We start from the raw sequence: 12,899 nt of genomic DNA, 5'->3' as shown, positions 1-12,899 counted from the left end.
AGAGGGGGGATTGGGGTATAATAGAAGGACAGAGGGGGGATTGGGGTATAATAGAAGGACAGAGGGGGGATTGTGGTATAATAGAAGAACAGAGGGGAGTTGGGGAAAGGGTTTTGGTGTACAATGGGGGACCTCAGGATGGATCTAGTGGATATCATGGGGGGGGCGTCTTTGGGGTACAATTGTTGGGTTTCTCCTGTCCTTCCCGTTTATTTGTATTTGGGGGTCATGTTCAGGTTTCGGGGATGAACCCTCCATTCCTGGCACTGTCCCCCGACACCTCTGGCTCAGTATTTCTGGGTCTATTTTTCCCCTTTCTCAGGTCTCTGATCTTCCATTCTTCCAGGCAGGATTGTGGATCACACAATGAGAAGATGGAGATAATGGATGAGTAGGATCAGGAAGTCCTGGCCGGGAAGTCCTGGTCGGGACGTCCGGGTTGGGGAGTCCTGGTCGGGGAGTCCTTGTCGGGGAGTCCTGGTCGGGACGTCCGGGTTGGGGAGTCCTGGTCGGGGAGTCCTGGTTGGGGAGTCCTGGTTGGGGAGTCCTGGTCAGGACGTCCTGGTCGGGATGTCCTGGTGGGGGAGTCCTGGTCAGGATGTCCTGGTCGGGATGTCCTGGTGGGGGAGTCCTGGTCGGGATGTCCTGGTCGGGACGTCCTGGTCGGGACGTCCTGGTCGGGGAGTCCTGGTCAGGACATCCTGGTCAGGGAGTCCTGGTCGGGACGTCATGGTCGGGGAGTCCTGGTCAGGACATCCTGGTCGGGGAGTCCTGGTCGGGGAGTCCTGGTCGGGACATCCTGGTCGGGGAGTCCTGGTCGGGACGTCCTGGTCGGGGAGTCCTGGTCGGGGAGTCCTGGTCGGGACGTCCTGGTCGGGACGTCATGGTCGGGATGTCCTGGTCGGGGAGTCCTAGTCGGGCCGTCCTGGTCGGGATGTCCCGGTCTGGGAGTCCTGGTCGGGACGTCCCGGTTGGCGGAGTCCTGGTCGGGACGTCCCGGTAGGGAGTCCTGGTCGGGACGTCCCGGTCGGGGAGTCCCGGTCGGGGCGTCCCGGTCGGGGAGTCCCGGTCGGGGAGTCCCGGTCGGGGAGTCCTGGTCGGGACGTCCTGGTCAGGGAAGTCCTGGTCGGGGAGTAGTGGTCGGGGAGTAGTGGTCGGGACGTCCGGGTCGGGGAGTCCTGGTGGGGGAGTCCTGGTGGGGGAGTCCTGGTGGGGGACGTCCTGGTCGGGGAGTCCTGGTCAGGACGTCCTGGTCGGGGAGTCCTGTTCGGGGAGTCCTGTTCGGGGAGTCCTGGTCGGGTCGTCCTGGTCGGGGAGTCCTGGTCGGGGAGTCCTGGTCGTGACGTCCCGGTCGGGGAGTCCTGGTCGGGACGTCCCGGTCGGGGAGTCCTGGTCGGGACGTCCCGGTCGGGGAGTCCTGGTCGGGACGTCCCGGTCGGGGAGTCCTGGTCGGGACGTCCTGGTCGGGACGTCCTGGTCGGGACGTCCCGGTCGGGGAGTCCTGGTCGGGACGTCCTGGTCGGGACGTCCTGGTCAGGGAAGTCCTGGTCAGGGAAGTCCTGGTCGGGAAGTCCTGGTCGGGAAGTCCTGGTCGGGACGTCCTGGTCGGGGAGTAGTGGTCGGGACGTCCTGGTCGGGACGTCCGGGAGTCCTGGTGGGGGAGTCCTGGTCAGGACGTCCTGGTCGGGGAGTCCTGTTCGGGGAGTCCTGTTCGGGGAGTCCTGGTCGGGACGTCCTGGTCGGGACGTCCTGGTCGGGGAGTCCTGGTCGGGGAGTCCTGGTTGTGATGTCCCGGTCGGGGAGTCCTGGTCGTGACGTCCTGGTCGGGGAGTCCTGGTCGTGACAGCCCCGGTCGGGGAGTCCTGGTCGGGGTGTCCTGGTCGGGGAGTCCTGGTTGGGACGTCCCGGTCGGGGAGTCCTGGTCGGGACGTCCTGGTCGGGACGTCCTGGTCAGGGAAGTCCTGGTCAGGGAAGTCCTGGTCGGGAAGTCCTGGTCGGGACGTCCTGGTCGGGGAGTAGTGGTTGGGACGTCCTGGTCGGGACGTCCTGGTCGGGACGTCCGGGTCGGGACGTCCGGGTCGGGACGTCCGGGTCGGGACGTCCGGGTCGGGGAGTCCTGGTGGGGGAGTCCTGGTCAGGACGTCCTGGTCGGGGAGTCCTGGTCAGGACGTCCTGGTCGGGGAGTCCTGTTCGGGGAGTCCTGTTCGGGGAGTCCTGGTCGGGTCGTCTTGGTCGGGTCGTCCTGGTCGGGGAGTCCTGGTCGGGGAGTCCTGGTCGTGACGTCCTGGTCGGGGAGTCCTGGTCGGGACGTCCCGGTCGGGGAGTCCTGGTCGGGACGTCCTGGTCAGGGAAGTCCTGGTCAGGGAAGACCTGGTCGGGAAGTCCTGGTCGGGACGTCCTGGTCGGGGAGTAGTGGTCGGGACGTCCTGGTCGGGACGTCCGGGAGTCCTGGTGGGGGAGTCCTGGTCAGGACGTCCTGGTCGGGGAGTCCTGGTCGGGACGTCCTGGTCGGGGAGTCCTGGTCGGGGAGTCCTGGTCGGGACGTCCTGGTCGGGGAGTCCTGGTCGGGGAGTCCTGGTCGGGACGTCCTGGTCGGGTAGTCCTGGTCGGGACGTCCTGGTCGGGGAGTCCTGGTTGGGACGTCCTGGTCGGGGAGTCCTGGTCGGGGAGTCCTGGTCGGGACGTCCTGGTCGGGGAGTCCTGGTCGGGACGTCCTGGTCGGGGAGTCCTGGTCGTGACGTCCCGGTCGGGAAGTCCTGGTCGGGAAGTCCTGGTCGGGACGTCCTGGTCGGGACGTCCTGGTCGGGGAGTAGTGGTCGGGACGTCCTGGTCGGGACGTCCGGGAGTCCTGGTGGGGGAGTCCTGGTCAGGACGTCCTGGTCGGGGAGTCCTGTTCGGGGAGTCCTGTTCCGGGAGTCCTGGTCGGGACGTCCTGGTCGGGGAGTCCTGGTCGTGACGTCCCGGTCGGGGAGTCCTGGTCGTGACGTCCCGGTCGGGAGTCCTGGTCGAGACGTCCTGGTCGGGGAGTCCTGGTCGGGACGTCCTGGTCGGGGAGTAGTGGTCGGGACGTCCTGGTCGGGACGTCCTGGTCGGGACGTCCGGGTCGGGACGTCCGGGTCGGGGAGTCCTGGTGGGGGAGTCCTGGTCAGGACGTCCTGGTCGGGGAGTCCTGGTCAGGACGTCCTGGTCGGGGAGTCCTGTTCGGGGAGTCCTGGTCGGGTCGTCCTGGTCGGGTCGTCCTGGTCGGGGAGTCCTGGTCGGGGAGTCCTGGTCGTGACGTCCTGGTCGGGGAGTCCTGGTCGGGACGTCCCGGTCGGGGAGTCCTGGTCGGGACGTCCTGGTCAGGGAAGTCCTGGTCAGGGAAGTCCTGGTCGGGGAAGTCCTGGTCGGGAAGTCCTGGTCGGGACGTCCTGGTCGGGGAGTAGTGGTCGGGACGTCCTGGTCGGGACGTCCGGGAGTCCTGGTGGGGGAGTCCTGGTCAGGACGTCCTGGTCGGGGAGTCCTGGTCGGGACGTCCTGGTCGGGGAGTCCTGGTCGGGGAGTCCTGGTCGGGACGTCCTGGTCGGGGAGTCCTGGTCGGGACGTCCTGGTCGGGTAGTCCTGGTCGGGACGTCCTGGTCGGGGTGTCCTGGTCGGGGAGTCCTGGTCGGGGAGTCCTGGTTGGGACGTCCTGGTCGGGGAGTCCTGGTCGGGGAGTCCTGGTCGGGACGTCCTGGTCGGGGAGTCCTGGTCGGGGGGGGGCGCCGGCTCTCAGAGTGAATGGAAATCTCAGATGAGATGGATGGATGACTCTTCACTCTTCCAGGATGAGGATCATTATGGAGCTTGATGAATCCTCTTCGCTCTTCCTGCTGCAGGATGCATTTCACAGCTGTTGGTGTTGGACACAAGAGGGAACGGATGTGGGATTGTCCTCCTCGGTGTTCTGAGCAGGTCTGATGGCCGCACCGCCATTCCCGGTAATAGGATATTAGGCACTTCTATGTGAAGAGTCTCCTTCCTCCTCTGCCCCTCCATGGTGGACATTCCTCAACGCTCCGCTACGCCGCTAAGACCTGCACACCCCCATATCTATATATTGTCCATTTATAGGAGAAGAGAAGTGACCCCGGGACAATTTCGTCTCTTTCATTAATAAATATGTAATAGATGACAAAGGATTCTCAGAGACATACGGGCTAGCCAAAGAGACAGCAGAAAAGTAATAATTTCCCTTTCAGGCACTCTTTCTCTGATTGAAACCTTGGATGCAGGGGGGTTGGTTTGGTTGGTCACTGATCTGGAAGGGGTGTGGTCACCCACCCGACATGTATGGGTAGAGTTCAGGTTCATCTACTGAGCTCTGTAAACATAAGGAGGAGAGCCAGGAAAGTTAGAAAAAGAGGACTGCAGCGCCACCTGCTGGATAAAAATAGGAATACTGGATATTTTATGCACAGCATTTCAAAGGAGGTGAAGCTGCCCCGGGCACAGCAGGGCAAAAGGGGGCAAAGTCACAGGACAGTAAACCCATTTTAGGGCATCACCAGTGGAGGAGGGGGTGCAGTTCTGCATTCTTGCCCTGGGCGGTGTAGATGAACTTGTCCTGGTACTTTGTAAAGTGGAGCACAGAATTTGTTTGTGATGGGGGGGGGGGGGTCACAAATCCTTCGGGGGAGAACCTTCTCCCTATCTAATATGGCAGTGAAGTGCTGTAACCCATAGCAACCAACCTGATCCCTCCGCTCCCCAAGCTGACCGCAGCACAGTGGAATGGGAATGGGTTGGTGCTCTTCACAGTCATCAGATGATGATAATAGGAAACGATCGGAGAGGGAATCTTCTGAGGACGATGACAGATCTGTGCAGGAAATATACGAATTCTGACCACAACCGTCTGTAATGAGGCGACCTTCTCACTCCTCGCTCACAATTCCTGTTATAAGCCGTATTTCTGCCACCACCTCTTCACAGCACAGAGGAAGCTGACTCATCATCGTGCACATCGCAGGAGGAGAGGTGGTGGGGAGCATCGTGCATTATATAGTATGGGGTGTGTGGTGGGGCCGGCAACGCAGTGCTGCCGGGGCAAATATCTCATCATTCGTCGCTCATCGTACTCATCATTCACTCCTCTATCATACGTCGCTCATCATACTCATAATTCACTCCCATATCATACGTCGCTCATCATTCAATTCTATCATACGTCCCTCATCATTCAACACTTTGTATCATTCATTGCTCATTCCTCTGTATCATTCATCGCTCACTCCTCTGTATCATTCATCACTCACTCCTCTGCATCATTCATCGCTCACTCCTCTGCATCATTCATCGCTCACTCCTCTGCATCATTCATCGCTCACTCCTCTGTATCATTCATCTCTCACTCCTCTGCATCATTCATCTCTCACTCCTCTGCATCATTCATCTCTCACTCCTCTGCATCATTCATCTCTCACTCCTCTGCATCATTCATCTCTCACTCCTCTGCATCATTCATCTCTCACTCCTCTACATCATTCATCTCTCACTCCTCTACATCATTCATCTCTCACTCCTCTGCATCATTCATCTCTCACTCCTCTGTATCATTCATCTCTCACTCCTCTACATCATTCATCTCTCACTCCTCTGCATCATTCATCGCTCACTCCTCTGCATCATTCATCGCTCACTCCTCTGTATCATTCATCTCTCACTCCTCTGCATCATTCATCTCTCACTCCTCTGCATCATTCATCATTTACAACAGTAACTTTGTATCCAGCTACAGATCTCTGGAGAAAACAAAAGGAAATGTCTGGAGCTGCTACAAAGCCTGTGGCGGGGCCCCCCGGTGTCAGGTCCTCCTCACACAGCGCCCCCCCCCCCCGGTGTCAGGTCCTCCTCACACAGCGCCCCCCCCCCGGTGTCAGGTCCTCCTCACACAGCAACCCCCCCCCCCCGTGTCAGGTCCTCCTCACACAGTACCCCCCCCGGTGTCAGGTCCTCCTCACACAGCGCCCCCCCGGTGTCAGGTCCTCCTCCTCACACAGCGCCCCCCCCCCCCGATGTCAGGTCCTCCTCACACAGCACCCCCCCGAAGTCAGGTCCTCCTCACACAGTACCCCCCCCCGGTGTCAGGTCCTCCTCCTCACAAGGCGCCCCCCCCCGGTGTCAGGTCCTCCTCACACAGTACCCCCCCCCCCCCCGGTGTCAGGTCCTCCTCCTCACAAGGCGCCCCCCCCCCGGTGTCAGGTCCTCCTCCTCACACGGCGCCCCCCCCCGATGTCAGGTCCTCCTCACACAGTGCCCCCTCCCCGGTGTCAGGTCCTCCTCACACAGCGCCCCCCCCCGGTGTCAGGTCCTCCTTGCACAGTGCCCCCCCCGGTGTCAGGTCCTCCTCACACAGCACCCCCCCCGGTGTCAGGTCCTCCTCACACAGCGCTCCCCCCGGTGTCAGGTCCTCCTCACACAGCGCCCCCCCCGGTGTCAGGTCCTCCTCACACAGCCCCCCCGGTGTCAGGTCCCCCTCGCACAGCGCCCCCCCCCGGTGTCAGGTCCTCCTCACACAGCCCCCCCCGGTGTCAGGTCCCCCTCACACAGCCCCCCCCGGTGTCAGGTCCTCCTCACACAGCCCCCCCCGGTGTCAGGTCCCCCTCGCACAGCGCCCCCCCCGGTGTCAGGTCCTCCTCACACAGCCCCCCCGGTGTCAGGTCCTCCTCACACAGCCCCCCCCGGTGTCAGGTCCCCCTCACACAGCGCCCCCCCCCGGTGTCAGGTCCTCCTCGCACAGCGCCCCCCCGTGTCAGGTCCTCCTCGCACAGCGCCGGGCCCCCCATGTCAGGTCCTCCTCGCACAGAACCCCCCCGGTGTCAGGTCCTCCTCGCACAGAGCCCCTCGGTGTCAGGTCCTCGCACAGCGCCCCCCGTGTCAGGTCCTCCTCGCACATCGCCCCCCGTGTCAGGTCCTCGTCGCACAGCGCCGGGCCCCCCATGTCAGGTCCTCCTCGCACAGAACCCCCCCGGTGTCAGGTCCTCCTCGCACAGAGCCCCTCGGTGTCAGGTCCTCGCACAGCGCCCCCCGTGTCAGGTCCTCCTCGCACAGCGCCGGGGCCCCCGGTGTCAGGTCCTCCCCGCACAGACCCCCCCGGTGTCAGGTCATCCTTGCACAGCGATCCTCCCGTGTCAGGTCCTCCTCGCATAGCGCCCCCCCATGTCAGGTCCTCCTCGCACAGCACCCCCCCCCCGGTGTCAGGTCCTCCTCGCACAGAACCCCCCCGGTGCCAGGTCCTCCTCGCACAGCGACGGGCCCCCCGGTGCCAGGTCCTCCTCGCACAGCACCCCCCGTGTCAGGTCCTCCTTGCACAGCCCCCCCAGTGTCAGGTCCTCCTCGCACAGCGCCCCCCCCAGTGTCAGGTCCTCCTCGCACAGCGCCCCCCCAGTGTCAGGTCCTCCTCGCACAGCACCCCCCCCCGGTGTCAGGTCCTCCTCGCACAGCACCCCCCCCGGTGTCAGGTCCTCCTCGCACAGCGCCCCCTGATTGGGTGTCACCCGTGTCACACTCAATGTGTGTTCTTTGGCAGCTCCGGATCCCCCGGGGTGACGCTCTTCACACGCCCTTTCCTCTCCGCCCTCGCTCTTCCTCTGGAGCCGTGCCGGGCGTTATCCGCCAGTCCAGGCGCACACACAGATAATCCATGACCCAACGCCACGCCGCTGGCCCACGTCCACTAAACACTGCTAATAAAGGGGGGCTCCGGAGAACAGGCAAAACTATCTGTGATCCGGTCCTCTGCAGGAACCATGGCAGATGCCAGGACACCCCGGATTCACCATTAGACACAGCGGTCGGGGGTGGAGGATTTCATTTTCGGGGGGTTCAGCTCTCTGGAATTATAAGAGTTTATCTGGCCGACACCCCAAGATGTGACAAAATATACCAATCATGTCCTTCCTGAGCTCCTCCTTCTCCCAGGGTAAAGGTGTCTGCATGCAGTGTCTTTGTTGGGTAATGGTGTCTGCATGCAGTGTCTTTGTTGGGTAAAGGTGTCTGCATGCGGTGTCTTTGTTGGGTAAAGGTGTCTGCATGCAGTGTCTTTGTTGGGTAAAGGTGTCTGCATGCAGTGTCTTTGTTGGGTAAAGGTGTCGGCATGCAGTGCCTTTGTTGGGTAAAGGTGTCTGCATGCAGTGTCTTTGTTGGGTAAAGGTGTCTGCATGCAGTGTCTTTGTTGGGTAAAGGTGTCGGCATGCAGTGCCTTTGTTGGGTAAAGGTGTCTGCATGCAGTGTCTTTGTTGGGTAAAGGTGTCTGCATGCGGTGTCTTTGTTGGGTAAAGGTGTCTGCATGCAGTGTCTTTGTTGGGTAAAGGTGTCTGCATGCAGTGTCTTTGTTGGGTAAAGGTGTCTGCATGCGGTGTCTTTGTTGGGTAAAGGTGTCTGCATGCAGTGTCTTTGTTGGGTAATGGTGTCTGCATGCGGTGTCTTTGTTGGGTAAAGGTGTCTGCATGCAGTGTCTTTGTTGGGTAAAGGTGTCTGCATGCATTGTCTTTGTTGGGTAAAGGTGTCTGCATGCAGTGTCTTTGTTGGGTAAAGGTGTCAGCATGCAGTGCCTTTGTTGGGTAAAGGTGTCTGCATGCAGTGTCTTTGTTGGGTAAAGGTGTCTGCATGCAGTGTCTTTGTTGGGTAAAGGTGTCAGCATGCAGTGCCTTTGTTGGGTAAAGGTGTCTGCATGCAGTGTCTTTGTTGGGTAAAGGTGTCTGCATGCAGTGTCTTTGTTGGGTAAAGGTGTCTGCATGCGGTGTCTTTGTTGGGTAAAGGTGTCTGCATGCAGTGTCTTTGTTGGGTAAAGGTGTCTGCATGCAGTGTCTTTGTTGGGTAAAGGTGTCGGCATGCAGTGTCTTTGTTGGGTAAAGGTGTCGGCATGCAGTGCCTTTGTTGGGTAAAGGTGTCTGCATGCAGTGTCTTTGTTGGGTAAAGGTGTCTGCATGCGGTGTCTTTGTTGGGTAAAGGTGTCTGCATGCAGTGTCTTTGTTGGGTAAAGGTGTCTGCATGCAGTGTCTTTGTTGGGTAAAGGTGTCTGCATGCGGTGTCTTTGTTGGGTAAAGGTGTCTGCATGCAGTGCCTTTGTTGGGTAAAGGTGTCTGCATGCGGTGTCTTTGTTGGGTAAAGGTGTCTGCATGCGGTGTCTTTGTGGGGTAAAGGTGTCTGCATGCGGTGTCTTTGTTGGGTAAAGGTGTCTGCATGCAGTGTCTTTGTTGGGTAAAGGTGTCTGCATGCTGTGTCTTTGTTGGGTAAAGGTGTCTGCATGCAGTGTCTTTGTTGGGTAAAGGTGTCGGCATGCAGTGCCTTTGTTGGGTAAAGGTGTCTGCATGCAGTGTCTTTGTTGGGTAAAGGTGTCTGCATGCAGTGTCTTTGTTGGGTAAAGGTGTCTGCATGCGGTGTCTTTGTTGGGTAAAGGTGTCTGCATGCAATGTCTTTGTTGGGTAAAGGTGTCTGCATGCAGTGTCTTTGTTGGGTAAAGGTGTCGGCATGCAGTGCCTTTGTTGGGTAAAGGTGTCTGCATGCAGTGTCTTTGTTGGGTAAAGGTGTCTGCATGCGGTGTCTTTGTTGGGTAAAGGTGTCTGCATGCGGTGTCTTTGTTGGGTAAAGGTGTCTGCATGCAGTGTCTTTGTTGGGTAAAGGTGTCTGCATGCGGTGTCTTTGTTGGGTAAAGGTGTCTGCATGCAGTGCCTTTGTTGGGTAAAGGTGTCTGCATGCGGTGTCTTTGTTGGGTAAAGGTGTCTGCATGCGGTGTCTTTGTGGGGTAAAGGTGTCTGCATGCGGTGTCTTTGTTGGGTAAAGGTGTCTGCATGCAGTGTCTTTGTTGGGTAAAGGTGTCTGCATGCGGTGTCTTTGTTGGGTAAAGGTGTCTGCATGCAGTGTCTTTGTTGGGAAAAGGTGTCTGCATGCAGTGCCTTTGTTGGGTAAAGGTGTCTGCATGCGGTGTCTTTGTGGGGTAAAGGTGTCTGCATGCAGTGTCTTTGTTGGGTAAAGGTGTCTGCATGCAGTGTCTTTGTTGGGTAAAGGTTTCTGCATGCGGTGTCTTTGTTGGGTAAAGGTGTCTGCATGCAGTGTCTTTGTTGGGTAATGGTGTCTGCATGCAGTGTCTTTGTTGGGTAAAGGTGTCTGCATGCGGTGTCTTTGTGAGGTAATGGTGTCTGCATGCAGTGTCTTTGTTGGGTAAAGGTGTCTGCATGCGGTGTCTTTGTTGGGTAAAGGTGTCGGCATGCAGTGCCTTTGTTGGGTAAAGGTGTCTGCATGTAGTGTCTTTGTTGGGTAAAGGTGTCTGCATGCAGTGTCTTTGTTGGGTAAAGGTGTCGGCATGCAGTGCCTTTGTTGGGTAAAGGTGTCTGCATGCAGTGTCTTTGTTGGGTAAAGGTGTCTGCATGCGGTGTCTTTGTTGGGTAAAGGTGTCTGCATGCAGTGTCTTTGTTGGGTAAAGGTGTCTGCATGCAGTGTCTTTGTTGGGTAAAGGTGTCTGCATGTGGTGTCTTTGTTGGGTAAAGGTGTCTGCATGCAGTGCCTTTGTTGGGTAAAGGTGTCTGCATGCGGTGTCTTTGTTGGGTAAAGGTGTCTGCATGCGGTGTCTTTGTGGGGTAAAGGTGTCTGCATGCGGTGTCTTTGTTGGGTAAAGGTGTCTGCATGCAGTGTCTTTGTTGGGTAAAGGTGTCTGCATGCGGTGTCTTTGTTGGGTAAAGGTGTCTGCATGCAGTGTCTTTGTTGGGTAAAGGTGTCTGCATGCAGTGCCTTTGTTGGGTAAAGGTGTCTGCATGCGGTGTCTTTGTGGGGTAAAGGTGTCTGCATGCAGTGTCTTTGTTGGGTAATGGTGTCTGCATGCAGTGTCTTTGTTGGGTAAAGGTTTCTGCATGCAGTGTCTTTGTTGGGTAAAGGTGTCTGCATGCAGTGTCTTTTTTGGGTAATGGTGTCTGCATGCAGTGTCTTTGTTGGGTAAAGGTGTCTGCATGCGGTGTCTTTGTGAGGTAATGGTGTCTGCATGCAGTGTCTTTGTTGGGTAAAGGTGTCTGCATGCAGTGTCTTTGTGAGGTAATGGTGTCTGCATGCAGTGTCTTTGTTGGGTAAAGGTGTCTGCATGCGGTGTGTCTTTGTGAGGTAAAGGTGTCTGCATGCGGTGTCTTTGTGAGGTAATGGTGTCTGCATGCGGTGTCTTTGTTGGGTAAAGGTGTCTGCATGCAGTGTCTTTGTTGGGTAAAGGTGTCTGCATGCAGTGTCTTTGTTGGGTAAAGGTGCCTGCATGCAGTGTCTTTGTGGGATAAAGGTGTCTGCATGCAGTGTCTTTGTTGGGTAAAGGTGTCTGCATGCAGTGTCTTTGTTGGGTAAAGGTGTCTGCATGCAGTGTCTTTGTTGGGTAAAGGTGTCTGCATGCAGTGTCTTTGTGAAGTAAAGGTTTCTGCATGCAGTGTCTTTGTTGGGTAAAGGTGTCTGCATGCAGTGTCTTTGTTGGGTAAAGGTGTCTGCATGCAGTGTCTTTGTTGGGTAAAGGTGTCTGCATGCAGTGTCTTTGTTGGGTAAAGGTGCCTGCATGCAGTGTCTTTGTTGGGTAAAGGTGTCTGCATGCAGTGTCTTTGTTGGGTAAAGGTGTCTGCATGCAGTGTCTTTGTGGGGCAAAGGTGTCGGCATGCAGTGTCTTTGTTGGGTAAAGGTGTCTGCATGCAGTGTCTTTGTTGGGTAAAGGTGTCTGCATGCAGTGTCTTTGTTGGGTAAAGGTGTCTGCATGCAGTGTCTTTGTGGGGCAAAGGTGTCGGCATGCAGTGTCTTTGTTGGGTAAAGGTGTCTGCATGCAGTGTCTTTGTTGGGTAAAGGTGTCTGCATGCAGTGTCTTTGTGGGGCAAAGGTGTCGGCATGCAGTGTCTTTGTTGGGTAAAGGTGTCTGCATGCAGTGCCTTTGTTGGGTAAAGGTGTCTGCATGCGGTGTCTTTGTGGGGTAAAGGTGTCTGCATGCAGTGTCTTTGTTGGGTAAAGGTGTCTGCATGCAGTGTCTTTGTTGGGTAAAGGTTTCTGCATGCAGTGTCTTTGTTGGGTAAAGGTGTCTGCATGCAGTGTCTTTGTTGGGTAAAGGTGTCTGCATGCAGTGTCTTTGTTGGGTAAAGGTGTCTGCATGCGGTGTCTTTGTGAGGTAATGGTGTCTGCATGCAGTGTCTTTGTTGGGTAAAGGTGTCTGCATGCAGTGTCTTTGTGAGGTAATGGTGTCTGCATGCAGTGTCTTTGTTGGGTAAAGGTGTCTGCATGCGGTGTGTCTTTGTGAGGTAAAGGTGTCTGCATGCGGTGTCTTTGTGAGGTAATGGTGTCTGCATGCGGTGTCTTTGTTGGGTAAAGGTGTCTGCATGCAGTGTCTTTGTTGGGTAAAGGTGTCTGCATGCAGTGTCTTTGTGAGGTAATGGTGTCTGCATGCAGTGTCTTTGTTGGGTAAAGGTGTCTGCATGCGGTGTGTCTTTGTGAGGTAAAGGTGTCTGCATGCGGTGTCTTTGTGAGGTAATGGTGTCTGCATGCGGTGTCTTGGTTGGGTAAAGGTGTCTGCATGCAGTGTCTTTGTGAGGTAAAGGTTTCTGCATGCAGTGTCTTTGTTGGGTAAAGGTGTCTGCATGCAGTGTCTTTGTTGGGTAAAGGTGTCTGCATGCAGTGTCTTTGTTGGGTAAAGGTGTCTGCATGCAGTGTCTTTGTTGGGTAAAGGTGCCTGCATGCAGTGCCTTTGTGGGGTAAAGGTGTCTGCATGCAGTGTCTTTGCTGGGTAAAGGTGTCTGCATGCAGTGTCTTTGTTGGGTAAAGGTGTCTGCATGCAGTGTCTTTGTGAGGTAAAGGTTTCTGCATGCAGTGTCTTTGTTGGGTAAAGGTGTCTGCATGCAGTGTCTTTGTGAGGTAAAGGTGTCTGCATGCAGTGT

Source organism: Lithobates pipiens, unplaced genomic scaffold (genome assembly GCF_037356315.1).
Source record: "Lithobates pipiens isolate NorthernLeopardFrog02 unplaced genomic scaffold, aLitPip1_a1.2 Scaffold_19, whole genome shotgun sequence".
Taxonomy (NCBI): domain Eukaryota; kingdom Metazoa; phylum Chordata; class Amphibia; order Anura; family Ranidae; genus Lithobates; species Lithobates pipiens.
The sequence above is the reverse complement of the archived record's forward strand: the minus strand, read 5'-3'. Positions refer to the sequence as shown.